Source organism: Oryctolagus cuniculus, chromosome 11, assembly GCF_964237555.1.
Source record: "Oryctolagus cuniculus chromosome 11, mOryCun1.1, whole genome shotgun sequence".
Classification (NCBI taxonomy): Eukaryota; Metazoa; Chordata; class Mammalia; order Lagomorpha; family Leporidae; genus Oryctolagus; species Oryctolagus cuniculus.
The window spans coordinates 17,933,249-17,961,181 of record NC_091442.1 but is presented as its reverse complement, the minus strand read 5'-3'; the positions used below and the strand labels follow the sequence as shown (position 1 = coordinate 17,961,181).

General features: G+C 47.4%; 2 long non-coding RNA genes across 2 annotated transcripts; one reads left to right on the top strand and one right to left on the bottom strand.

Annotated features, from left to right (window-relative positions):
* LOC127491115 (uncharacterized) lies at positions 1-25,891 on the bottom strand. The gene is made up of 3 exons (XR_007919622.2): positions 25,753-25,891; positions 5,927-7,406; positions 1-1,657 (listed from the first exon to the last, which is right to left on the bottom strand). It is a non-coding gene; the product is annotated as an uncharacterized lncRNA (long non-coding RNA).
* On the top strand, positions 24,210-27,876 carry LOC138844301 (uncharacterized). Its single transcript, XR_011379896.1, has 2 exons — positions 24,210-24,608; positions 25,853-27,876. It is a non-coding gene; the product is annotated as an uncharacterized lncRNA (long non-coding RNA).
* The last annotated feature ends 57 nt before the right edge of the window (positions 27,877-27,933 follow it).

Genomic DNA, 27,933 nt, shown 5'->3' with positions numbered 1-27,933 from the left:
CCTTAAAGATGTATTTTTATTTGTATTTATTGAAAGGCAGAGAGAAAGAGAGAGACAAAGACAGATCTCCCATCTGCTGGTTCACTTCCCAAATGCCTAAAACAGCCAGGGCTGGGACAGCCCAAAATCAAGAGCTGGGAATTCACTCAGGGTCTCCCACAGGGGTGGCAGGGACCCAAGTACTTGAGCCATCAACTGCTTCCTCCCAGGGCGCACACTAGCAGGAAACTGGAATTGAAGGCAAGACTTGAACCCAGTGCTCTGATATGGGATATGGGCATCCCAAGTGGTGTCTGAACTACTATGTAAAACACCCGAGCCAAAAGATATGTTTTGTTTAATGGGCAAGTCTAAACAATAGTATCTGAGGATACACACTTGCCTGATAAAATATACAAGAAAGTTATTACTTAAAATGTCATGTTACTCATTCATCATAAGAGGAAGTGAGGGAGCTAAGAAAAGGAGAGTCATCTCGAGGGAGTTGGGGATGCAGGTTCTTGCAAAGTCCTGTCTTACCTTGGGGAGACATTGTAACACTGGTTGCAGTGATGTTTGCCTTAGGATACCTCATTAAATCATACATTTGTCTTGTGCGGTTTCCTTTGTGTTTATTTCACAATAAAGAAAAAAAAACGGTTTTAAAGCAAAACTGTGAAACGGATGAGTGAAGGTACAACCCTAGTGGGTCTCATTGTTCTCTCTTGATGATGACAAAGAGGAAACTCAGCAAGGAAAGCAGTTTGCTCGGGGCCTCGCAGCTGCTGAGCTGCCCACCTGGGCTTGGAACCCAAATGAGACTCATCTGTTCATTCAACAAACAGTTGCCTTCACCAGCTGAGTGAATTGCAAGGGAAAGAGCTGAGTTACAACAGCCAGGTGTCCTGTCCACCTGCCTTGCGTGGGGGATGGTTCCAAAAGAGACACTGGCTGATCATGGCATCCTGTTGGGCACAGCATACACCCTGAACAAGGCCCACTGGACTCTCAGAAGTGGCAGCCAGGCCCAGGCCCTCTCACCCAGACTCTGGAGATGAAAATGTATTTGAGATCACCAGAGCATCCAATGAGGTTTCACTTCTGCTTCTCAACCCCTCCCTGCCTATGAGAAGAGAGGGGATCTGGAAAAGTGAGCTGGACCCCCCCTAGATACCTCAATAGGGCAGGGGGCACCAAAGAGCTGGGGCAGATGGGGAGCAGACAGTAACTATGTCAACAACTCTGCATACTGGAGCCCTTTCCGTACCTGCTTTCTCTGCTGGAATCCCTAGCACGTGACATTCAACCTTGTAGAAGCGGTAGCATGACACATGTTTGTAGAATGAATGAGTGATGGCCAGCGCCGCGGCTCACTAGGCTAATCCTCTGGCTAGTGGCGCCGGCACCCTGGGTTCTAGTCCCAGTCGGGGCACCGGATTCTGTCCCGGTTGCCCCTCTTCCAGGCCAGCTCTCTGCCGTGGCCAGGGAGTGCAGTGGAGGATGGCTCAAGTGCTTGGGTCCTGCACCCCATGGGAGACCAGGAGAAGCACCTGGCTCCTGTCTTCGGATCAGCGCGGTGCACCGGCCACAGCACGCCAGCCGTGGCGGCCATTGGAGGGTGAACCAACGGCAAAGGAAGACCTTTCTCTCTGTCTCTCTTTCTCACTGTCCACTCTGCCTGAAAAAAAAAAAAAAAAAAAAAAGGATGAGTGAACGAATGAATTTAATATATTGTTTAATCTATTTCACACGAAAATTGGGACGGGCTTTTTTTTTAAGATCTATTTATTTTATTTGAAAGGCAAGTTACAGAGCAAGAGGAAGATAAATATAGAGAGAGATCTTCCATTCACTGGTTCACTCCCCAAATGGCCACAATGGCCAGGGCTGGACCAGGCCAAAGCCAGGAACTAGGAGCTTCATCCAGATCTCCCATGTGGATGCAGGGGCCCAAGGATGTGGACCGCATTCTGCTGCTTTTCCCAGGTGCATTAGCAGGGAGGTGGATCGGAAGTGGAGCAGCCGAGACTTGAACTGGTGCCCATATGGGATGCTGGCACTGCAGGCAGCAGTTTAAGCCACTGCACCAGAGTGCTGGCCCCAGGGCAAGCATTTGATGCAGCTGTTAAAGACACTGTTTTCTGGGTTCAAATCCCAGTTCTGCTTCTCATTCAAGCTCCTTGCTAAAAAGGAAGGAGGCAGCAAATGATGCTTCAAGTACTTAGGCCCCTGCCACCCACATTGGTTGAATTCCCTGCTCCTGGCTTCAGCCTGGCCCAGCCCTAGCTGTTGTAGGCATTCGGGGAGTGATCCAGGGAATGGAAGCTTTTTCTGCATCTCTCTCTCTCTCTTTGTCTTTAAAATAAAATGAAAGTATAATTTCTTAAAATGTTTTATTAGGGGCCAGCACTGTGGCGCAGTGGGTAAAGCCACCGTCTGCAGTGCCAGAATCCCATATGGGCGCTGGTTCGAGTCCTGGCTGCTCCACTTCCAATCCAGCTTTCTGCTATGGCCTGGGAAAGCAGTGGAGGATGGCCCAAGTCCTTGGGCCCCTGCGCCCATGTGGGAGACCCGGAAGAGGCTCCTGGCTCCTGGCTTTGGATCAGCACAGCTCTGGCCGTTGTGGCCAATTGGGGAGTGAACCAGTGGATGGAAGACCTCTCTCTCTCTCTCTCTCTCTCTCTCTCTCTCTCCTTCTCTCTCGGTGTAACTGTAACTTTCAAGTAAAATGAATAAAGCTTTTAAAAAAAGATATGTTGAGGCCGGCACCGTGGCTCACTAGGCTAATCCTCCACCTGTGGTGCTGGCACACTGGGTTCTAGTCCTGGTTGGGGCACCAGATTCTGTTCCGGTTGTTCCTCTTCCAGTCCAGCTCTCTGCTGTGGCCCAGGAGTGCAGTGGAGGATGGCCCAAGTGCTTGGGCCCTGCATCTGCGTGGGAGACCAGGAAGAAGCACCTGGCTCCTGGCTTCGGATCGGCGTAGCGCGCCGGCCGCAACACGCCGGCCATAGCGGCCATCTGGGGGGGTGAACCAACGGAAAAGGAAGACCTTTCTCTCTGTAGCTCTCTCTTTCACTGTCTATCTCTGCCTGTCAAAAAAAAAAAAAAATGTTGACGCCTAATTCCCAGCTTGACGGTATTAAGAGGTGGGGCCATTGGGAAGTGATGAGGTCACTAAGGTAGGGTCCTCATAAATGGGATTAGTGCTCTATAAGAAGAAACAGGGGGGAGCCAGCGCTGTGGCACAGCAAGTTAAAGCCCCAGCCTACAGCACCAGCATCCCATATATGGGGCTGCAATTCGAGTCCCGGCAGCTCCACTCCCAATCCAGCTCTCTGCTGTGGCCTGGGAAAGCAGTAGAAGATGGTCCAAGTCCTTGGGCTCCTGCACCCATGTGGGAGACCCAGAGGAAGCTCCTGGCTTCAGATCAGCGCAGCTCTGGCCATTGCGGCCAATTGGGAAGTGAACCAGCAGATACAAGACCTCTCTCTCTCTCTCTCTCTTTCTGCCTCTCCTTCTCTCTGTGTGTAACTCTGACTTTCAAGTAAATAAATAAATCTTTCAAAAAAAAAAAAAGAGGAAAAAGAAACAAAGGATCAGCATGCAGCACAGCGGCTGAGCTGCCGCTTCCGGCGTCAGCGTCCCATATCGACCAGAACGCTGGTTCCAGAGTCCCAGCAGAACACTTCAGATCCAGCTCCCTGTTAATGTGTCTTGGAGGGCAGCAGAAGACAGTTCAGGTGCATGGGCCCCTGGCATTTATGTGGGAGCTCCAGATGGAGCTTCAGCCAGCCCCAGCCGTAGCCCTTCATTACAGCCATTTGGAGAGTGAACCAGTGGATGGAAGATCTCTCTCTCTCTGTGTGGGTGTGTGTGTGTGTGTCACTTTGCCTTTCAAATACATAAACAAAATCTTTTTAAATTTATTTATGTATTTATTTGGGCAGTAGAGTTACAGACAGACAGAGGGAGAGACAGAGAGAAAAGTCTTGCATCCACTGGTTCACTCCCCAAATGACCACAACGGCCAGGGCTGGGTCAGGCTGAACCCAGAAGCTTCTTCCTGGTCTCCCATGCAGGGTCAGGGGCCTGAGCACTTGGGCCATCTACTGCTGCTTTCCCAGGCCATTAGCAGAAAGCTGGATGGGAAGAGGAGCAGCCAGGACGAGAACCATTGCCCTGATGGGATGCCAGCACTGAACACAGAGGTTTAACATACTATGCCATAGCACTGGCCCCTAAATAAAATCTTTAAAAAGAAAAAAACAAATGCCAGAGCTCCCTCCTTTCCCCCACCCCCCAACCCTTCCCAGTATATGACAATCCAAGACAGCTGGCTGCAGACCAGGAAGAATGACCTCACCAGATCCTGGATCTGCTGCTGTCTTGACCTTGGACTTCCAGTCTTCTGCATTGTGAGAAACACATTTCTGCTTTTTCAGCCCCCTGGTTCCTGGAATTTTGTTACAGTAGCCCAAATTGACTAAGACAAAAGTGGATGTGGTGCTAGCCAAGTGCATTCATGCTGGCATCCTGAGACCTTGAAGCTCGGAGGTGCAACTGGGTGACCCAATCCCCGGGGCTGCACAGTCAGCCAAGGGTGAGCAGAGCCAGCCTTGCCGAGTTCTAGTGAGAATTCCCGGAGCTAACCCTGAATAAAGTGCTGGCCTGGAGTAAGTTCTCCATACGTGTTTGCTGTTACCATCAGTCTGGGGCTGATGGGGACCTAAGGGGCCTGTATTCCAATGTGCAGTGAGCACTGGTCAGACCCTCGCCACGGGGGCAGCCCTGGAGAGCAGCTCTCACCTCTCCTTCCATGTGCCTAGACAGGCTCTAAGGCTCTAACTGACCAGACCCCGGCTCCCGGGACACCTCTTTTCTTTATACGGCTGCTTATATTTGCCTAAATGAAGAAAAACTCCCCAAGATATATTTGAAGTTGTGTGTGTGTGTGCCCGCCCCATTTCCTGTTGTTGTTGTAACAACCTAACCAGTTAAGCAATACAAGGTATCTCATCAGCCTGCAAGTCAGAACTGGGCTAAAATCAAGGCAGAGTCACATTCCTTCTGAGGCTCCAGGGCAGAATCTGTTCCTCGCCTCTCCCAGTTTCTACCAGCTGCCGGCATTCCCCAGCTCATGGCCCTTGCCCCACCTCACCCCCCAGCCCCGTCAAGCCAGCAACCATGCCACTCTGGCCTCCAATTCTAGCATCACTTCTCTGTCTCGGGCTTTGGCCCTGCCTCGCCGGGACTGTGACCCTGTGGGGAGGTCTGGCCCAGCAGGATAATACAGGATCACCTTCCCATCTCGAGGTCATTAACTCAAGCACAGCTGCCAAGTCCCTTTGGCCCTGTTGAGGTAAGTAACACAGTCACAGGTTGCAGGGATTCATGTGTGGAATTTCTTCGCAGAGCCACTGTTCTGCCTGCTCAGTGGCCTAGCCTGATAAACTCCTACAGTGCTGTGAATCCCCTGCCCCTATGCTCTACCACAAGAGAGGCAGGAAAGCAGCCGCGTTTCTCCGTCCAAAAATATTTTGGCAAAATGTGAGAAGATAAACAAGTGAATTGGGATAGGCATTAAGGTGCAGTGGGTTATGCCGCTGCTTGGGGCACCCGAATCCCTTATCAGAGTGCCCGGTTAGAGTCTCAGCTATTCAGGGCTTCTGATCCAGCTTCTGGCTAAAGTGCCTGGAAGGCAGCAGATGATGGACCAAGTATTTGGGTTCCTGTCACTCATGTGGGAGACACAGATGGAGTTCCTGTTCCCTGGTGTAGCCCTAGCTGTAGTGGGCATTGGCAGATGAACCAGTGGATGAAAGATCCTCATTCTTTGACTTTCAAATAAATAAATCTCAAAAAAAGAAGAAAAAAAGAGAGAATTATCCCTTTGAATCCTTCCTCCAGAGTTTAGACAAGATTTTTCTGCTCACCCCTCTGTAGTTACCTGACTTGCTGGCCCCAGGTCCGGACTCAACCACAGAGACAATACAGGAACAACAGAAATAAACACTCAGGAGACTCCTTGGAAGCTGCCCCAGCAGGGAACCAATCAAGTATTGCTCTTGTAAAAACAGTTCTTTTAGCCAAAGGTCGTAAATCTCCTCTTGTTTAAATGACAGACTGATTGTTGCCTTTGCTTTCAGGACACGTAGGAAATGGTCCAGCCTTTATAGTCCGCTGGAGGAGGCTGGTCAAATACCAAGAGTAGAACCTGGTCAGTTAATCCCCAGGCAGGAGTGTGGCGAGGAGGCGGTGCTGGGAAGGGAGACACTGTTAGGGACCACATCCAGCCAGGTGACAAGTGTTGGTGCCTGCAGCTGTCCTGTCTCCACCTGGAGCTTCTGCATTTCTCTGAACAGGCTGAGCTGATCCCAGCATCGGACTCTCCAAGGCAACTTAACTACTGTAATTTCCATATTCCTGATGTGCCCAGCGTAAGAGCTGATAACTCAGGAGGAAAAAAAATGTAAAAATCAGGAAGGTGAAGGAATAAGGACATAGGGGAAGTGGGAGAAAGAAAACTAAGAGCAGTCAGGTGAGGTTAGTGAAAACAATGTAGTTTATGGAAGCCTAGGTATTGGAAACCCTGGGTTACACATCTGACGTTAAGCCTCCTAAGAGTTGCTGTGAAAAAAAAAAAAAAAAAAAAAGGTGGTTGGTCCATCATGTGACTCGTGAGGCCTATCAGCTGAAAGTAAAATAGCTTCTCCCAAGGAAAATGCCTATTCCTGCTATGGAGATGGAGAAGAAATTTCTTCTGGACAGATGAATGAACTCTGTCCTCATCGAGATCCTGCCGTAAATCCAGCAGCCAGTTTCCCATGGCTGTTTCTTACAACTCTCCTCAGTGAAGGTCCCTGCTAAAGCCTCCAGCTTAGCAAAAACAGTTCCTTCCTGGAGAATCCTCCAAGGTCAAGTGCTCCAAAATGCTTTTTCAGATAAGGGTTACTAAGAATAAAGAGTTACATGATGAAAGCAGTCCTTGATGAATTTATGAATTTCAGATATTTATAAGTTTTTGCCGAAATGACTAAAGCCTTTTAATTGGGTTTTAGAAATGTGGAGCTGACTCCTTTCTCAGTATCAATAATAAGATAACAGGGTCAGTGGCCAGCGCTGCAGCTCAATAGGCTAATCCTCCGCTTGTGGCGCCGACACCCCAGGTTCTAGTCCCAGTCGGGGTGCCGGATTCTGTCCCGGTTGCTCCTCTTCCAGTCCAGCTCTCTGCTGTGGCCCAGGAGTGCAGTGGAGGATGGCTTGGGCCCTGCACCCGCATGGGAGACCAGGAGAAGCATGTGGCTCCAGGCTTTGGATCAGTGCAGTGCGCCAACTGCAGTGCGCCAGCCGCAGCAGCCATTGGGGGTGAACCAACGGAAAAGGAAGACCTTTCTCTCTGTCTCTCTCTCTCTCACTATCCACTCTCCCTGTCAAAAACAAAAGATAGCAGGGTCAGTATCCCTTCAAGTTTACCTATAGTTGTTAACAATAAAACCAAGACATCCAGATAAGCTTATTTGCATTGCATGCTCATCCAAAATGTGATGTTATCGGTACACTCCATCCAGAAAGTTTAAAATGGAACAGATACAAACTTTTCAATGAAATGGTGAAGATGTGGAACAGCTGGAATTTGCATACTGAGTGGAGTATTTAAATTCATACAACCACATCAGAAAAATATTTGTTAGCATCTACCAAAGCTAAACAAATACATACCCTGTACCCCAGCAACTTCACTGTAGATACAGAAATGCCTACCTATGTTCACCAACAGACATACAAGATCCATAGCATTGGGGATGGCACTGTGGCAGAGTAGGCTAAGCCTCCGCTTGTGATACTGGCAACCTAAATGGGTGCCGGTCCATGTCTCAGCTGTTCCTCTTCCAATCCAGCTCTCTGCCTATGGCCTGGGAAAGCAGTGGAAGATGGCCCAAGTGCTTGGGCTCCTGCACCCATGTGGGAGACCCAGAAGAAGCTCCTGGCTCCTGGCTTCAGTTGGGTCATTGCTGCCATTTGGACAGTGAGCCAGCAGATTAAAGACCTTTCTCTCTGTCTCTCCCTCTCTGTGTCTATAGCTCTACCTCTGAAATAAATAAATAAAAATCTTAAGAAGAAAAAGATTCATAGCATCATCACTTAATTTATAATAACCTCCAAATGGAAAAACACCCAATGTTCACTGACACCAGAATGGGTAACCATATTGTGATATAAATTCACACAGTGAAATACTAGACTTCAATAAGGATGAACAATCAACAACTACACATAGTAACTCGGAAGAACTTCACTGACATAATTTTGAGCAAACAAAGCCAGACTCCCCAGTAGGCATTTGAAAAATGCTCAACAGAACCAATCACCAGGGAAATGCAAAGCAAAACCACAATGAGACATCATCTTACCCCAATTAGAATGGCTATTATCAAAAAGACAAAAATTAACAGATGCTGGTGAGGATGCAAAAAAAAGAGGAACTCTCATATGCTGTTGGTGGGAATGTAAATTAGTATAGCCATTATAGAAAACAGTATGGAGCTTCCTCTCAAAACAAGTAATAGATCTACCATATGAGCCACCAATTCCACTACTGACTATATATTCAAAGGAACTGCAATCAGCATGTCAAAGAGATGTGCAGTTGCAGTACTATTCACAACAGCCAGGATATGGAATAAACTTATTTGTCCATTAATGGATGAATGAATTTTAAAAATGTGGTGTTGGGGCCAGCATTGTGGCATACTGGGTTAAGCCACTGCCTGTGATCCTGGCATCCCATATGGGTGCCAGTTCAAGTGCTGACTGCTTCCAATCCAGCTGATGCACCTGGGAAAGCAGCAGAAGATGGCCTAAGTACCCAGGCCCCTGCACCCACGTGGGAGACCTGGATGAAGTGCCTGGCTTCTGGCTTCAGCAGAGCCCAGCCCTGGCCATTGTGGCCATTTGGGGAGTAAACCAGCAGACAGAAGCGCTCTCTCATTCTCTCTCTCTCTCTCCCCCCCCACACACACACCCTCTGCAACTCTGCCTTTCAAATAAGTAAATAAATCCTTTTTTTAAAGTTAAAGTGGCAATTTTGCCGTGGCTCAATAGGCTAATCCTCTGCCTTGTGGTGCCGGCACACCGGGTTCTATTCCCGGTCGGGGCGCCGGATTCTGTCCTGGTTGCCCCTCTTCCAGGCCAGCTCTCTGCTATGGCCCAGGAGTGCAGTGGAGGATGGCCCAAGTGCTTGGGCCCTGCACCCGCATGGGAGACCAGGAGAAGTACCTGGCTCCTGGCTTCGGATCAGCGCGATGCGCCGGCCGTAGCACACCGGCCGCGGTGTCCATTGGAGGGTGAACCAACGGCAAAGGAAGACCTTTCTCTCTCTCTCACTGTCCACTCTACCTGTCAAAAAAAAAAAAAAAGAGTGGCAATTTTTAAAAATGTGATTTCTGGGGCCAGCGCTGTGGCATAGCAGGTGAAGCCACCACCTGCAGTGCCAGCATCCCATATGGGCACTGGTTTGAGTCTCGGCTGCTCCTCTTCCCATCCAGCTCTCTGCTATGGTCTGGGAAAGCAGTAGAAGATGCCCCAAGTCCTTGGGCCCCTGCACCCACATGGGAGACCTGGAAGAAGCTCCTGGCTCCTGGCTTCGGATCGGCACAGCTCCAGCTGTTGCAGCCCTCTGGTGAGTGAACCAAAGGATGGAAGACCTCTCACTCTCTCTGCCTCTCCTTCTCTCTCTGTGTAACGCTGACTTTCAAGTCAATAAATAAATCTTCATTAAAAATGTGATTTCTATACACAACGGAATCTTATTCATTTGTAAAAAGGAATAAAATCCTGTCACTTGCGGCAACATGGATAAACCCAGAAAACATTTTGTTAAGTGAAATAACAGAATCATAGTCAGTAACAGAAAGACAAATGCCACATGTTCTCACTTGTATCTTGAAGCTAACAAAAAAGTCAATCTCATAGAAGTAGATAGAATAACAGTTACTAGAGGCTGTGAATGGTGGGTAGGGGAATGGAAAGCAAATACTGCTTGGGTATAGGTCTTCAGCTGGAAGGGAAGACTAGCTTCCAGTGCTCTAGAAGCACAATGGGGTTAACTGTGGGTGACAATAATTAATTGCACATTTCAAAGTAGCTGATAGAGAGGACTTTGAATGTTCCCACACAGACATAATAAATGTTTGAAGTGATAGAGCTTCCAGTTATCTTTATCTGATCATTACACATTGTACATATGTATTAAAATATCATACTGTACACTGTAAATGTGTACAGTCATTGTGTTAATTAAAAATGAATATGTCTACAAAGAAGCCAGACCTAAAAAATATACACAGTATGATTTCAAATATACAGAATTATAAGACCAGACAAAACTAATATATCCTAATAGAAGTCACACTAGTGGTTACCCTTGGAGAGGAGGTGGGAAGAAGGGATTAAGAGAGGGCTTCTGGGGGCTGGCGCTGTGGCACAGTGGGTTAAAACCCTGGCCTGCAGCACCGGCATCCCATATGGACGCTGGTTCGAGTCCTGGCTGCTCCATTTCCATTCCAGCTCTCTGCTATGGCCTGGGAAAGCAGTAGAAGATGGCCCAAGTCCTTGGGCCTCTGCACCAGTGTGGGAGACCTGAAAGAAGCTCCTTGTTCCTGGCTTCGGATCAGCTCAGCTCTGGCCATTGCGGTCATTTGGGGAATGAACCAGTGGATGAAAGACCCCTCTCTCTCTCTCTTTGGCTCTACCTCTCCTTTAATTCTGTCTTTCAAATAAATTAAAATGAATCTTTAAAAAAAAATAGAGAGAGGGGCCGGGGCTGCGGCTCGCTAGGCTAATCCTCCGCCTTGCGGCGCCGGCACACCAGGTTCTAGTCCCTGTCAGGGCGCCGGATTCTGTCCCGGTTGCCCCTCTTCCAGGCCAGCTCTCTGCTGTGGCCCGGGAGTGCAGTGGAGGATGGCCCAAGTACTTGGGCCCTGCACCCTATGGGAGACCAGGATAAGTACCTGGCTCCTGCCATCGGATCAGCGCAGTGCACGCAGCAGCCATTGGAGGGTGAACCAACGGCAAAGGAAGACCTTTCTCTCTGTCTCTCTCTCTCATTGTCCACTCTGCCTGTCAAAAAAATAAATAAATAAATGGAGAGAGGGCTTCTGGGAAGCTGGCAGTGAATGTTAGTTACATAAATGAGCTTAGTTTGTGAAAATTCTTGTGATATGGTCGCTTTCCTGAATATATGTTACACTTCAATAAAAAGTTGCTTAAGGGGTTGGCTTTTGGCTCAGTGTTAAGCTACCGCTTGGGACAACTGCATCCCGTATCAGAGTGCCTGGATTCAAGTTGTGGCTCTGCTCCCAGTTGCAACTTCCTACTAATGCAGACCCTGGGAGGCAGCAGGTGATGGCTTTGATACTTGGTTCCTGCCACTCACATAGGGGAATTTCAACTGAGTTTCACACTCCCAGGCATTTGGGGAGTGAACCAGCAGATAAGACATTCTCTCACTCACACTCTCTGTCTTCTTCTTTCATTAAGTACGTAAATAAATACTTTTTTAAAAAAAGATTTATTTACTTACTTGAAATTCAGAGTTACACAGAGAGAGAAGGAGGGGCAGAAAGAGAGAGAGAGAGAGAGAGGTCTTCCATCTGCTGATTTACTTCCCAACTGGCTGCAACAGCACCAATCCGAAGCCAGGAGCCAGGAGCTTTTTCCAGGTCTCCCATGTGGGTGCAGGAACTCAAGCATTTGAGCCATTCTCCTCTGCTTTCCCAAGCACATTAGCAGGGAGCTGGATTGGAAGTGGAGCAGCCGGGACTCGAACTAGCATCCACACAGGATGCCAGCATTGCAGCCAGAGGCTTACCCCACTATGCTACAATGCTGGTTCACTTCCCAATTGGCTGCAATAACCAGAGCTGTGCCAGGCTGAAGCCAAGAGCCAGGAGCATCTTTTGGGTCTTCCACATGGGTCCAGGGGCCCAAGCTCTTGGGCCATCCTCTGCTGGTTTTCCCAGGTGCATCAGTAGGGAGCTGGATCAGAAGTGGGGCAGCCAAGGCATGAACTGGCACCCATATTGGGTGACAGCACTTCAGGCCACAGCTTAACCCAGTGTGCCACAATGCCAGCCCCCAGGGGTCTTGTTCTGTGGGTGGAATAAGCCAGGATAGGGCTCAGTGTGTGTCCAGGATTGACACTCAGTGTGAGAGTGTCAGGCTCAGCTTGGCAGGAGGGCTCTGACAGCAACTGCCACCCTGGCTCCATGTCCTCGGCTTCACCGCTGCCTTTCCAGGCTCTGACCACTTGATGTCTCCACTGGACAAAGGGCTAAGCCTTAAGGGCCCTGAGCTGGACTACGCTGGAAGTGTTCAGGGGCACTGGGAAACACCAGAGAAAGAATGCGAGTGGCAGTAAAGCTGGCCCACCTGGGAAAAAGGTTCAAGCCCCAAGGAACAGGGACATCTGTGGGGACCACAAGGCAAGCCCAGCTCAGAAGCCTCTGCCTTGCCCCATTTCAGGCAGCATTGCTCCAAAGGTGAGTCAGCCATGAGTCCCCAGTTTGCACCATCGCAGACTCCGTGGAGGGCAAGTTGGGCACCGTCCCTGACTTAATGGAGCTCGCAGCCATGCTGGTAACACTTCTCTCTCCTTCCTGGCCTCTCCCTGCCCAACACTCACTGCTTCTCCAATCCTGAAGAACCTTCTTTATTAGAACCCAACCTCTGGGCCAGCTCTGGGGGTCATGACCTCCCTTTCTTGCTTATCTTCTGTCTCTCCCACTAGGATGTGTGTCCAAGGAGCAGGGGCTTCAACTGTCTTGCACACCCTGGTGTCCTCAGGATGTGGCTCAGAGTAATGACCAATAAATATTCATGGAATGTAATGAGGACAGCAATGAGATGCTCACATCATCCCTGCAGAACCAAGGACAACAGAACAGGGGTGCTTCCTCTAGGTTTAAGTCACTCAGCTCCACAGGCCTTGCAATTCTGGGGGAGGCCTCTGGCAGGGCTGTTTGTAGGATGGGCACAGCCACCTAAGGAGGACTGAGTACTGCAAGTTTCAGCCTGGATGTGTGCAGAATGTCCCGTCAACCCAGCTCGCAGACCCCGAGCACTTCTACTTCCTCCTTTTCTAAAGCAGACGCCCTTTGATAGGCCCAGAGACCTGGCTATTGAAAACAGGAAATAACAGCCAGCAGAACCTTGGTAGAAACCAGTGGGGTTGCCCAGGCTGCCTCTACCTCCAGGCAGCCGTCCTGATCCAACCATTGGACAAATAGACCAGCCAAGTTGGGGTCTGTTGGGCTCCCAGAAAAGAGATCCAAAGCATGAGGCAGGCTGTGACTTGGGGGAAACAGACCGAATGCAGGGGGTGGAGGAGCTAGAGCTGCAGGAGAGGGAGAAGAAACAATAACATAAGACAGACTTGGATGGCCACGCGGATGCAGGCAGCTGTCTTAAACTTTCAGAAGGTCAATCTGGGCCCCCTCCCGTTCATTGTGTACTGTATATGAGGGATACTATGATTGGCCTCGAGCACCAGGGTCTGCACCCTGCACTCCCTGCACGTCAAATTAACATTTCCAAATGTGCAATTTCACTGGGGTCTAGAATAGACCAACACTTCCCAATAAAACTAGCTGCAATGATGGAAATTTAGGTAGCTAGACTTTCCAATGTGGTAACCATTAATCACATGCGGCAAGTGACTACCACATTGGACAGCACAGCGATAGACCTACATTTAAGGCAGGAAAGGTGCCTCCCAATGTTTATTTTTTAAAAAATATTTATTTATTTAAAAGGCAGAGTGAGAGAGAGGGAAAGAGTGAGAAAGAAAGATACTCCATCTGCTGCTTCAGTCCCCAAATGGCCACAATATCCAGGTCTGGGCTAGACCAAAGCCAGGAGCCAGAAGCTCCATACTTGTCTCCCAGATAGATGGCAGGGACCCAAGTGCTTGGGCCATCTTCTGCTGCCTTCCCAGGCACTTTAGAAGGAAGCTGAATAGGAAGCAGAGCAATCCAGACTCAAACCGGCACTCTGATATGGGATGCTGGCATTGCAAACAATGGCTTAACCCACTGCTCCACAATGCCAGTCCTAGATCCCCTTGTTAATCATAATAAAAGCAGTTAACATTTACTGAAGACCTCCAATGTGTCAGGCCTATTCTAAGTACTTTGAAACCACTAGTCCAGGGACAGGTGTTTGGTATAGCAGTTAAGATGCCACTTAGGGAAAGAACAGGTCTTCAAAGAAGGAGGTACCTTTCTCTGAAGGGAGGAGAGAACCTCCACTTTGACTATGACCTTGTCTAAACAAGATAAGAATCGGAGAACTCAGAGGGCTTCCATAGCCTTGGAAACTCATGACTGGAGCATAGGGAGATTACTGATGCCATAGACAGGAGTGTCAATTGGTAAAGTCAACAACAGGAGTCACTGTACACTTACTCCTCATGTAGGATCTCTGTCCTTAATGTGCTGTGCATTGAAATTTAATGCTATAACGAGTACTCAAACAGTATATTTCACTTTGTGTTTCTATGGGGGTGCAAACTGTTGAAATCTTTACTTAATGCATACTAAACTGATCCTCTGTAAAAAAAAAAAAAAAAAAAAAAAAAAAAAAAGAAACTATCAACTCCCAACTTGACTCTCACTGGGATTAAACATGACAATAGGTCTGATCTGATTTCATCATCATTAAAAAAAAATCATCTATTATTTTTCACTTTATGTTTCTGTGTGGGAGCAAACTGTTGAAATCCTTACTTAATGTATACTAAGCTGATCTTCTGTATATTAAGATAATCGAAAATGAATCTTGATGTGAATGGAAGGAGAGAGGGAGTGGGAAAGGGGAGGGTTGTGGGTGGGAGGGACGGTATGGGGGGGAAGCCATTGTAATCCATTATTCGTACTTTGGAAACTTATATTCATTAAATAAATAAATTAATTAAAAAAAAAAAAAGATGCCACTTAGGATGTCTGCATCCCATATTAGCCTTGGCTCTGCTTCCAGTTCCTGCTAATGTGCACCATGGGAGGCAGCAGATGATGGCTTAAGTACTAGGGTCCCTGCAACCCACGTGGGAGACCAGTTCTGAATTCATAGTTGCTGGCTTCAGCCTGACCGACCCAGCTCTAGCTGTTGTAGGTATTTGAGGAATGAACCAGCAGATGGAAAAATGTCTCTAACTTCCTGTCTCTTTCTGCATTTTTGTCTCTCTTCCTTTTCAAGTATATTTAAATTACGTGCACGCACACACACACATACACACACACATGCATATATCTGCCATACATAATCTTCCTGACAACCCTCTCAGGTAATTACTATTGAAACTCCCATTTTATTATTTTTTTTTTAATTTTTTTGACAGGCAGAGTGGACAGTGAGAGAGAGAGAAAGGTCTTCCTTTGCCGTTGGTTCACCCTCCAATGGCCGCTGCAGCCGGCGCACCGCGCTGATCCGATGGCAGGAGCCAGGTACTTATCCTGGTCTCCCATGGGGTGCAGGGCCCAAGCACTTGAGCCATCCTCCACTACACTCCTGGGCCACAGCAGAGAGCTGGCCTGGAAGAGGGAGGGGCAACCGGGACAGAATCCGGCGCCCTGACCGGGACTAGTACCTGGTGTGCTGGCGCCGCAAGGCAGAGGATTAGCCTAGTGAGCCACGGCACTGGCCATGAAACTCCCATTTTATAGATGAGAAAATAAGGCCCAGAGAAGTAGTGTGAAAAAGTTCACACAATTGCATTCTTGGGCAAGGATCTGTAAAGCCAATATTACATACACATTTACCTATCAAGCTACTTCTAGGAATTGATCTCAAAAATACATGAGAAGGGGCCAGTGCTCTGGTATAATGGGTAAAGCCACCTCCTGCAATGCCAACATCCCATATGGGCACCAGTTCGAGTCCTAGCTGCTCCACTTCTAATCCAGCTCCCAGATAACATGACTGGGAAAACAGTAAAAGATGCCCCAAGTCCTTGGGCCCCTGTACTCAATGTGGGAGACCCAGACGAAGCTCCTGGTTCCTGGCTCCTGGCTTTGATTTGCCTCAATCCTGGCCATTGTAGCCATCTGGAGAGTGAACCAGCAGATGGAAGACTTTCTCTCTCTCTCTCTCTCTCTCTCTCTCTCTCTAACTCTTTCAAGCAAAATAAATAAATCTTGAAAAACAAAAACAAAAACCATGGGGCTGGAGCTGTGGCATAGTAAGCTAAGCCTCCACCTATGGCACTGGCATCCCATATGGGCGCCGGTTCTAGTCCCGGCTGCTCCTCTTCCGATCCAGCTCTCTGCTATGGCCTAGGAAGGCAGTAAAGGATAGCTCAACTCTTTGGGCCCCTGCACCCACGTGGGAGACCCGGAAGAAGCTCCTGCCTCCTGGGTCCTGGCTGCTGGCTTCAGATCAGCTCAGCTCCGGCTATTGCAGCCACCTGGGGAGTGAACCAGTGGATGGAAGATTTCTCTCTCTCTCTCTCTCTCTCTCTCTCTCTCTCTCTCTCTGTCTCTACTTCTCTCTGTAACTCTGTCTTTCAAATAAATCTTTAAAAAAAAAAAAAGAACTGAAAAGGGCTAGAAACAATGAGCAATGCAGTAGCTAAACCATCCTTAGAGAAAGACTGCAGAAGAGCTAAATAACATTTTCCATCAAAGAACCAGGCTCTTTGGAGAAATGGTTGATCAAAGGTAAGCTCTGTGGTGCAGGGGATTAAGCCACACTTGCAGCACCAGCTGCTCCACTTCTAATCCAGCTCCCTGCTAACAGGCCTGGGAACCCAGCAGAAGATGGCCCAAGTCCCTGGACCCCTGCACTCATGTGAGAGACCCTAAGGAAGAAGCTCCTGGCTCCTGGCTTCAGCTTGTCACAGATCTAGCTGTTTCAGCCATTTGAGGAGTGAACCAGTGGATGGAAGATCTCTCTCTGTCTCTCCTTCTCTCCTTAACATTACGTTTCAAATAAATAAATAAATCTTTAAAAAAATAAGAAAGAAAAGAAAAAAATTTTTCAAAAAGAAAAGAAAAAAGGTGAGGCACAAAAAATGTTCAAACAACAGGGTCATGTCAAAAGGACTCAGAGCCAATCCGAAGAGGCCCATGCTACAAAATCAAACAGACTTAAAATTAATAAATTATGCTTACAAAAAAAGGAAAACCGGCTGGCGCCATGGCTCAATAGGCTAATCCTCCACCTTGAGGCGCCGGCACACCAGGTTCTAGTCCCAGTCGGGGTGCCGGATTCTGTCCCGGTTGCCCCTCTTCCAGGCCAGCTCTCTGCTGTGGCCCGGGAGTGCAGTGGAGGATGGCCCAAGTGCTTGGGCCCTGCACCCGCATGGGAGACCAGGAGAAGCACCTGGCTCCGGGCTTCAGATCAGCGCAATATGCCGGCCGCAGCACGCCAGCCGCATTGGCCATTGGAGGGTGAACCAATGGCAAAAAGGAAGACCTTTCTCTCTTCTCTCTGTCTCTCTCTCTCACTGTCCACTCTGCCTGTCAAAAAAAAAAAAAAAAAATGGAAAACCACATTAGATTTCCTTTGAGTATTATTATTATTTGTGGGGAATCCCACAGGAGTCCCAAAAGAATTACAGAGCACCACTAACCCAAAAAGAAAAAGCAAAACCAAAATGGAGTTACTTTGGCCACAACTGGAAGACCCTCAACACACCATTGGTCACACCCAGACACCAACATCTGGTTGGTGACACCCAAAAAGATGAGTCTGTGATTGGTGATGCCCTAGAACACACTCACTGCCCACCTACCCCAGAGTGGGGATAAAAAGGCAAGCCTCACCACTGCTCTTCATCCCCTCGGGGACCATGGCTCAGTGCGAGTGAAACTCTGCCCGAGTCTCCACTGACTGAAGCTCTGCTTGCCGCTCTGCTGGAGCCAACCTCGCCTGGACATCCCAGTGGCAGCCGGAGCTGACACTGACTTCTCATCAGGTGACCTCTCTAACCCTTCACCTTGCCGTCTGCCTCAGAACTCCGAGCCTACTTCCCAGAGTGGCAGTCATCCCACAACTCGTGCCCGTAAGTAACTGTTCTGAGATCTGGAGACTTTGGACTCTGGACTTTGGACTTTGACTTTTCATGACCGTGATGTGAATCTTGAGAACACAGTATTCATATTACATCCTTAGCCGTGAGTGTTTAGATTGATTATGCCTTTATGCTTTGTATATGTTATACTTATTACTGTTGCTGGATATTTCTAGAGGTTGTCTTACTCCTAAATGTGTGTTATGACCTCTGGACTAATGACATATTGAGTGGTATTGACCTTTAGATGTGCACATTGAATATATACATTGAGTGGTATGAATATTGAATAATAAATCATTGAAAAGCCTATCACAATTCTGTGTGATTCTTCCCCATGCCCCAAACATCGCATTAGCCTTGTCAAGCTGTGTGACAAGTGGCACTCATGACATTATTGCAGAAAGAGAAAGAGAATAATGGAAAGTCAGACAGAACTCCCACCTGCCGGTTCACTCCCTCAAATGCCCTAACCAGCCCAGGCTGAGCCAAGCTGAAGCCAGGAGCCAGGAACTCAATCCAGGGACCCAACAACTTGAGCCATTGTTGGCTGCCTCCCAGGGTACACATTAGCAGGAAGCTGAAACTCAAACCAGGCACGCCAACATGGGATGTGAGCAACCCAAATGGTGTCTTTTTTTTTTTTTTTTCAAATATTTATTTATTTATTTGAAAGAGTTACATACCAAGAGAAGGAGAGGCAGAGATGGAGAGAGGTCTTCCATTGCTGGTTCACTTCCCAACTGGCCACAATGGCTGGAGCTGTGTCGATCCGAAGACAGGAGCCAGGAGCTTCTTCCAGGTCTTCCACGCAGGGGCAGGGGCCCAAGGACTTGGGCCATCATCTACTGCTTTCTCGGGCCATAGCAGAGAGCTGGATGGGAAGTGGAGCTGCTGGGACTCTAAGCGGCACCTACATGGGATACTGGCACTGCAGGCAGCAGCTTTACCCACTATACCACAGCTCCAGCCCCCCAAATGGTGACATAACAGCAAGGCTAAATCCTTTCCACCACATCTTTGACTATTTTAGTAAATGAACTTATTATTTTTAAAATTGGTAAACAAAGAAACAAGGCGCCGGCGCTGTGGCATAGCAGATTAAGCCACGGCCTGCAGCACCAGAAACCCATATGGGCACCAGTTTGAGTCCTAGCTGGCCCACTTCAGATCCAGCTCCCACTAATGGCCTGGGAAAGCAGTAGAAGATGGCCCAACTATTTGGGCCCCTGCACCCACATGGGAGACCTGGAAGAAGTTCCTGGTACCTGGCTTCGGCCAAGCCCCGTCCAGGCTGTTACAGACATTTGAGGAGTGAACCAGCTGATGGAAGACCTTTCTCTCTTTGTCTCTCCCTCTCTATATATAATTTGGCCTCTCAAATAAAAATAAATCTGAAAAAAATAATCAAGCATTTTCCTAGGCAAACTGTATTTGCTGTAACCAAATAAATGGTTAGAAGAAGGTCCTCTTTATTAAATATTTCAGCTAATAAATGAGAAAAAGCTAAAAAGAATTAGAATTTTACTTTTTGTATTTTATAGCCTTTAGTGAAACAATGCATCTAAGTCATAAACCCCAATGCTTAGGAATTATACAGAGTGAGAAACACATAGAAGGAATGCACCTCCAGGTAGAAGCATTCACAGCTTGCTAAAGGCATTTAACTTGACTCCATTAGGATACTAGGTACATGAAATAGAGGGGTAGGAGATTATGTGAACATACGCCACAGGGATGCAATCAGCAAAACCCAGAACGCAGGAAACTAAAAAACACATATCTTATTCCTGTCAGCAAATAAACAAAAGACAGAGAAAGGGAGAATCTCTCCAAATCCTGCCTACTGCACTTCAAAGAGAGAGAGAGAGAGAGAGAAATGTGGGCCTTGTTTGGATTCTCATTTATACAAACACATTACAGTTTTTTTCAATTATGCAACAATGGGACATTTGAACACTGATTATATGTTTGATAAAAATAAGAATTCGTTGTTGAGTTTTCTAGGTGTAATAATGGTATTGTGGTCATGTTTAAATTTCTTATTTGGAGGACATACAGAACCATTTACAGATGAAATGATATGATGTTTGAAATGTGCAGTGAAATAATACGGGAGAAGAGGTAGATAGGTGGCTAAATAAAGAAGTAAGTATTCCTTCACTTCTGTATGTACTTAAATTTGCTGTAATAAAAAGTTCAGCATGAGCTGGTTTCATTCTTTCTGCATTTCTGTTGTGAAAACCACTTCTAAAATCAAAGGCACTAGTTTGAACCTGAGGAAAGTAATGGAACAAAAAAGGAAATGCATTGCTTCATACCTCAGATGAGGTTTTTTAGTTTCTATTTTATTTTTAAAATTTATTTGAAAGAGAGAGATCTTCTGTCTGCTGTTTCATTCCCCAAATACCCACAACAGCCAGGATCCCAGGTTTCAGTGCTGCTCTCCCCTATGGGTGGCAGGGAACCAACTAGCTGAGCCATCATCTGATGCCTCCCATGGTGCACATTAGTAGGAAGGTAGATTCATAATCAGAGCTGGCACTGGAACCCAAGAACTCCACTGCACTGAAGTTCCACCCCATGATGTTTTGTTTTGTTTTTTAAAGATTTATTTATTTTATTTGAAAGGCAGAGTTACGCAGAGAGAAGGAGAGATAGAGAGAGAGAGAGAGAGACAGAGAGAGACAGAGAGACAGAACTTCCATCTGCTAGTTCACTTCCCAAATGGCCACAACAGCCAGAGCTGAGCTAGATGGAAGGCAGGGGCCAGTAACTTCATCCAGGTCTCCCACGTGGGTGCAGGGGCCCAAGCACTTGGGTTATCTTCCATTGCTTTTCCAGGTGCATTAGCAGAGAGCTGGACTGAAAGTGGAGCAGCTGAGACTTGAACCAGCACCCATATGGGATGCTGGCGCTGCAGGTGGCAGCTTTACCCATTATGTCTCACCACTACCTGCTCCCCCCACCGCCACCCCAATGTTTTTAATTGAGGTGAAAACACCACGCAAAAAGTGTGGCCTTGTGAGGTAGGAGTTGAGCAGCTGCCCAAAATGATAGCATCTCATATCACAGTGCCTGTTCAAGTTCTGGCTGCTCCACTTCCTATCCAGCTCCCTGCTAATATGTCCTAAAAGCAGTGAAGCATGGCCCTACTGCTTGGGTCCCTACCACGCATCTGGGAGACCCAGATGGCTTTGCTGGCTCCTGCCTTCTGCCTGGTTAAACCCTGACAATTGCAGCTATTAGGGAGTGAACCAGCAGATGAAAGATCTTTCTCTCTCTCTCTCTTCCTTCTCCCCCCATATACACCTTGTCTCTGTCACTCAGCCTTCTAAATAAACAAATCTTAAAAAAAAAAAAAAAGTCACTCCTTGTTCTCCTGTTCTCCTTTCCCCAGTCCCTAGCTTTCTGTTCCTGATTTTATCAATTTTGGTCATTTCATATAGATAGAATCATAAAATATGTGAACTTATATTTCCAACCACACATGTACCAGGCACTAACCAAGTGCTAGAGGTTGAGATGAAGAAGATAGACACGAACCCTGACTTCATGGGGCTTGATAGACAGGCATTATTCAAATAAATGCATATAATTAATACCTAGTTACAAATGTGCAAAAGCTACAGCGTTGAAAAAGAGAATCCACAGAGAAGGGAAAATATCGGGCCTGGTATAGTTTGGGGAAGGAGGAAAGGCCTCTCTGAAGAGGTGACATATAAGCTGAACCCTAAAAAATGAGTAGGATAAGCCTGGAAGAAGGAGGGAAAAACCTTTCAGGCCAGGGGCACTAAGGGATATAAATAGAGGAGTCTGGGAGCTTGATGCGGAAGTGTTTGTTTTAGGAAAATTTTTGGTATTGACTCAAGTCCATCGTTTTCACTAAGGTTCACTCTTGGTGGTGTACAGTGCCCTGAATTTTTAAAAATGTGTAATGAAACAAACTCGTCACTACAGTATCATACAGAATGGTTTCACTGCCCTAAAAATACCGTGTGTTTCACCCTCCCACCCGTCCCTGCTCACCACCCCTCCCCAGCTGCTGGCAGCCACTGATCTCTGTCCTGTCCTCTACAGTTTTGCCTTTTCCAGAATGTCATATAATTGAAATCATACAGTAGCCTTCTCAAAGTGGTTTTTTCCACTCAGCAATATGCATTTAAGGTTCCTCCCTGCCTTTCTGTGGTTTGATAACTCATTCCTTTTGTGTGTGTCTATGTGTAGTAAAATATACCTTACATAAAATTTACCATTTGGGCCATTTAAAAATGTACAATGCAGCAGAATTAAATATATTCACGTTATGCAACCATCACCACCATCCATCTGAAAACTTAGTCCATTCTTTTAAAATCATTGAACAATACCCCCAGTATATGGATGTACCAGCACTTGTTTGCCTTCATCAGTTGATAGGTGATTTATTTATTTTTTTAAATAAATTTTGGTTTTCTTCTTTAACATTTTTAAAAGATTTTATTTATTTATTTATTTGACAGGTAGAGTTATAGACAGAGGGAGAGACAGAGAGAATGGTCTTCCATCCACTGGTTCACTCCCCAAGTGGCCGCAACAGCCAGAGCTGGGCCAACCCAAAACCAGGAGCCAGGAGCTTCTTCTGGGTCTCCCACATGGGTGCAGGGGCCCAATCACTTGGGCCATCTTCCACTGCTTTCCCAGGTGCATTAGCAGGAAGCTGGATCAGAACAGAAGCAGCCATGACTTTAACCAGCACCAATATGGGATGCTGGCACTGTGGGCAGAGGCTTAGCCCACTGTGCCACAGCACTGGCCCGGGGGTGATTTATTTTTTAACAAGACCATGGGCTGGCATGCTGAGGACTGATCAGAGGGAGGTTATGAAAGAAGGAAGGAAAGCTAGGGAGGTGGCTACTGCTGTGGTCCAGGTGAGAGATGACAGTGGCTTCAACTGAAGTGGAGAGAAGAGGGCAAATGTAAGAATGAACAGGGTGGCATTGGCAGGATTTGAGGACACATTGGATGTGGGGTTAAGGGATAGGGAGGAGCTAAGAATGGATATGGCTTTCTGACTTGGGTGACTGGGTAGATAGATGGGTGTCATTGACTGGAATGGGGAAACAAAAAACAGAGCAGATTTGAGAGAAGACTATGAGTTCTACTTTGGATGTGACGTTTGAGTCTGAAGCATCCAAGAGATGTCCAAGTGGAAATGTGTTGAATATATGGGTCCTCTTCCCTCTCACTCACCAAACACTCCAGCCCATAGCCTTATGTCTATTTCCGAACAGGCCAAGTTTTATCTAGACCCGAGACCATGGAATGGCTGTTCCCCTGCCTAGACCTTTCTCTGCCAGCTGGTCACATGACTAACCCCTTCTAAACATTCAGATCTCAGCTCAGATACTACCTAATCCAAGTCCTTTTCAAGACCCAAGCTAACGTCAGTGGAAGTTGTAAGCTAATGATCCACATTAGTGAGGTTTTGCTGTAATGCTGAAAAAGTTGCTAAGAAACAACTTTCAAGGGGAAGGAGGAGGAGGGACAGAAAGAGGTACAAAACTACAGTTAGAAAGGAGAACCAAGATCCAGTGTTCTAGAGCCTCGTAGGATGACTATAGTTAACAATGACTATTACATTTCAAAATAGCTAAAAGAGAGGATTTTGAATATTCTTGCCACAAAGATAAATGTTTGAGCTGATCAATGGACTAACTCTCCTGGCTTGATCACTACACATTGTATACATGTATTGAAATATCACACTGTGCCCATTAATGTGTACAGTTATCATGGTGGGCTAAAATCAAAAAAAAAAAAAAACTTCCAGAAACTCAGTGCCCTGTGGGTCAGCTGGGGCTCTGCAGGCCTCTCCTGGGCCAGGCTGAGCTCCAGGCTGTGCGCTGTGCAAGGCTGCTTCCTGTGAGTCGGAGTCCAGCCTGAAGGACCTCCACTCCCAACCCTTCCTCTCCCCACCCTCTCATTCCCCCCACTCCTCCCCCGTCTGAGTTTTCAAGGCCAAGGAGAGTTGCTCAAGGGAGGTGGGGGGAGGGGGAAATACTCAGTGCCTTGGAGCTGGCCCTCGTCACTTCACACACATTCTTTTAACCAAAGCAAGTCACATGGCCAAGCCTAATATCAACAGGGTGAGGAAGTGTGCTCCTCCCACGGTAGGGAGGGCTGCGGGAAGTAAATATTTGCTGGACCTACCAGATGACCCAGCTCTATTTTTCCTAGACTGCCCTGTTTATTGAGTGATTCCACCGTACTCTAATGAAATATCTTTTGTGAACGAGTGATTGATTGGTTGAATGCCTTTCAAGGCGGGAAGACACTCCCAACTCTTCAAATGAGGATTTGCGCCAAGTCAAAAAAACCAACTCTGATAAGACCAGCCTGCTAGCTCCATCAGCTCAGTTCCATTCCAAAATGAATAACCTGGGAAGATGCTGTTTTCTGCGTGGCGAGGCCTCATCTCTGATTTTACTCTCTCGTTGAAGCTTGGTGGACAGTAATCAGGGAACTACAAAAGCAGAGGGTCTCCTTGCTGATTTGATCTCAGGTCTGTCTTCAAAGCCAGGTAGGGCTTTGATTCATCGTTTCCCAGGCCCTGAGCCCTGCATAATGCGTGTGTGTTGGGCGAGTGAGTCATTGGTATCGTGGTAGTTTTGATTGATGATTAAGTGTTCCAGGAAAGTCTCTCTCCTCACCCAACTGTGCCTGCCCCTAAGGTACAGTCTTCCTTACTTCTGCGGGAACCTACAGTGTCTAACAGAGAGGGTGCACACAGTGGAGCTCAAAAATGAGATATAGGCTCAGGAAAAGCCTGCAAGGATATGACTCAGAAAAATCGTAGGCACCTTTGTAAGTAGCATTGCTTAGCACGCTAACTCTCTGGTGTAACTTTTAAAGTTCATAACAGGTAGAGTTAGCTTATATAGCTATGAGACTACATATGCTTCTGATTGTACAGGTTGCAATCAAAGAGAAAACTCCAGTCTGGAACTATTTTAAAGTTCTTACTAGCGTGCAAAAATAATTACTTGCTGGTTGGTTGGGAAACTCCTGAAAATCATCTCCCTCCAGAATCCTACTCCCACGCATTGTCAGAAGGCTGTTTTCAGAAATACTGAGTCAATTCCCAACCACTCCTTCAGTGTGCATCTACCAATGCCAAGTGCTGAGTGAGCCACCAAGATGATGGGTGACAGGCTGGGAAACAGGTGATAGCCAGAGTCAGCAAAGCCTGCATTCATACCATAGCACACACAGATGGAGCCAGACCATGGGCCAGACACTGTGCTAAGTGCTCCCTAGGGATTATCGCGTTTAATCCACACAACGAGTTGATGAGGTAGAAGCTATTATTGTGCTGTTATACAGCTGGGGATACTGAAGTGCAGACAGGCAAAGGAACTTGCCCAAGGTCACAGAACCGGCGGATGGTGGAACTGACATTTGATTCCCGGGCCTGTGCTCTTAGCTGCTACCCCACACTGCTGTCCACTCAGAACTTGCCCAGATTCCACAGGGAGTAAGTGGCACAGTCAAAATGCTAACCAAGAAAGGTTCATTGGCCACCAAAGAATATGCCCCAAATTCAGAGCCATCCTTCTCCCTTCCAATCCTCCCCCTCCCTGGAGCCAATACCAAGATGTTGGCTGACCTTGGGTAGCCTAACTGGGCCTATTTTCATGGCTGCAAAATAGAAGAACACTGCTTACCCTCAAGAGCTGGAGGGAGGCTCCTTTGAGAAGAGAATTCCTCCCATGGAACCGGCTGGGTGCTCAGTTAAGATTCATCCGTGTGCTTCTTGCTTTTCAGGAGTTTGGTGCTGTCGGCCAAGTGGACCCAGGAGCAAGCCTATCTGATGAGCTCTTTAACTAAGGATGCAGTAAGTGCAGTGGAGTTTCTGGAGGTTGGGCCCAGGATGCAAAGTCCAGGGCTGCTGTGTACTCAGAAAACTCAGTTGAGGGAGCCCTGAAACCAGCAACGCCAGAAGGAGGGAAATTTCATGCGTCATCTTTCCTGTTTTCCCAGACCTGGCCCACTCCCAAAACCTCTTCTTAGTCTTGTCGGGATTTTGGCGCTCTGCCCCAGGAAGGAGCTGCCAGGAGGCTCAAAGAGAGCCAAGACTTCAAGGAAGTGATGTTTTCTGTGGGTCAAGAGAAGGCAAAAGGCTTCCTGGGAAAGAGAAGGAGGCAAAGGTAGAAACAGAGACAGACCTAAGAAGCACACCCCTCCCGGAACCAGTAGAGAAACTGAGGCTTAGAACCGAGCAAGATTTGCTAATTGTGGTGGCAGCTGGGTTGGGGCAAGCAGTTTGTATCCCTCCTTCCCAGAACAGAGTTCTCCCCATTGTGTACCCCAACTGCTCAGCCCTCTTCCTGCTCTAGGATGGAGCTGCCTTCACTACCTCTTTTCCACAACTGCTTCTAGCAGCATCTTCCCACCACTGCACTGGGGACATTGGAAGCACAGATGTGGGTCTTGCCAGTACTAGAGGAAGAAATAGCAGCTGCAAAGACGTTGGTGGGTTTGACCACGTGGGAACTCATGGGTGGAACCTGCTGAAAGAATCAGTGCTTCCTGAGCACCTGCTGTGTGTCTGCACGGAGCCAGGCACACTCAACACGTTACATCATCTAATCATCACAGTAGCTCGAGGAAAGAGATTGCATCCCCATTTTGCAGATCACGAACCTGAGGCTCATGGATATTTCCTGCCCACCTTTATCTCCAGCTCATAACTCTCTTCTAACCTCCAGATCTGGCTCTCCATTTCTTTGTAGGCATCGCCTTTTATATAGCCCAGGTGCTTTTCAAACTCAACTTGAATAATTCTGAAGTCATCATCTTCCCCTCCCACAGAATCCTGCTTTCTCATCCCAGTCTCACTATTCAGAAACCAGGATAGTATCAGCCTTAACTTAACTCCACTTCCCCTTCCCATCTCTAATGGGTAGTCCGGATCTGTGGTCTTTTCTCTGACTTTGTATCCCAGGCACTGTCTTTCCTCAGTTCCAGTGTTTGGAGCATAGTCTGGAATTTATTACCCCACCCCTGGGTGATTCAAATAGTTCTTTTTAAAAGAAAAATTGTTTAAATTAACTTGCATCTGACATTGAGGTATAGTGTGTTAAGTCATCACTTTGGAATCTGCATCCCATGTTGAAGTTCCAGTTTGGGTCCTGACCACTCTGTTTCCAATCCAGCTCCCTGATGATGTGTGTGGGAGGAAGCACATGATGGCTAGAGGGCTTGTGTCCCTGATACCCGGCTGTTGCAGTCATCTGGGAAGTCACCAGTTAATGGACAATTTCAATCTCTCTCTCTCCCTCATCTCTTCTGCTCTCACTCTGGTGTGTCTCTTTTGCTCACACACTCGTGTGTGTGTCTCCCCCTCTGTCACACTGCCTTTCAAATATATAAGTCTTTAGAAAATTTTATTTGAAAGGCAATGGGACAGAGAGAAAGAGAGAGAGCTTCCATCCTCTGGTTCACTCCCAAATGCCTGGAATGGCCAGAGCTGGGCCAGGCCAAAACCAGGAGCTAGGAACTCCATTTTGGGTCTCCCAAATGAGTGGCAGGGACTCAACTACTTGAGCCATCACCTGCTGCCTCCCAGGGTGTGCATAGGCAGGAAGCTGGAGTTGGGAGCTGCAGCCTGGACTTGAACCCAGGCACTCCAATATGGAATGTGGGTGTCCTAACTGGAAGTTTAATTGCTAGGCCAGATGTCTTTCCCTCTACCAGCTTCTAAATAGGCCATTCTGCCTCCAGTTAATCTCTCCTGTCCACACCCCACCTGAATATCAGAGTAATCTTTCCAAAATGCAAATCTGCCTAGTCTCACCCAACTGAAACCCTTCAGTGGCTTCTCAGTACCCTGAAGATAAACACTT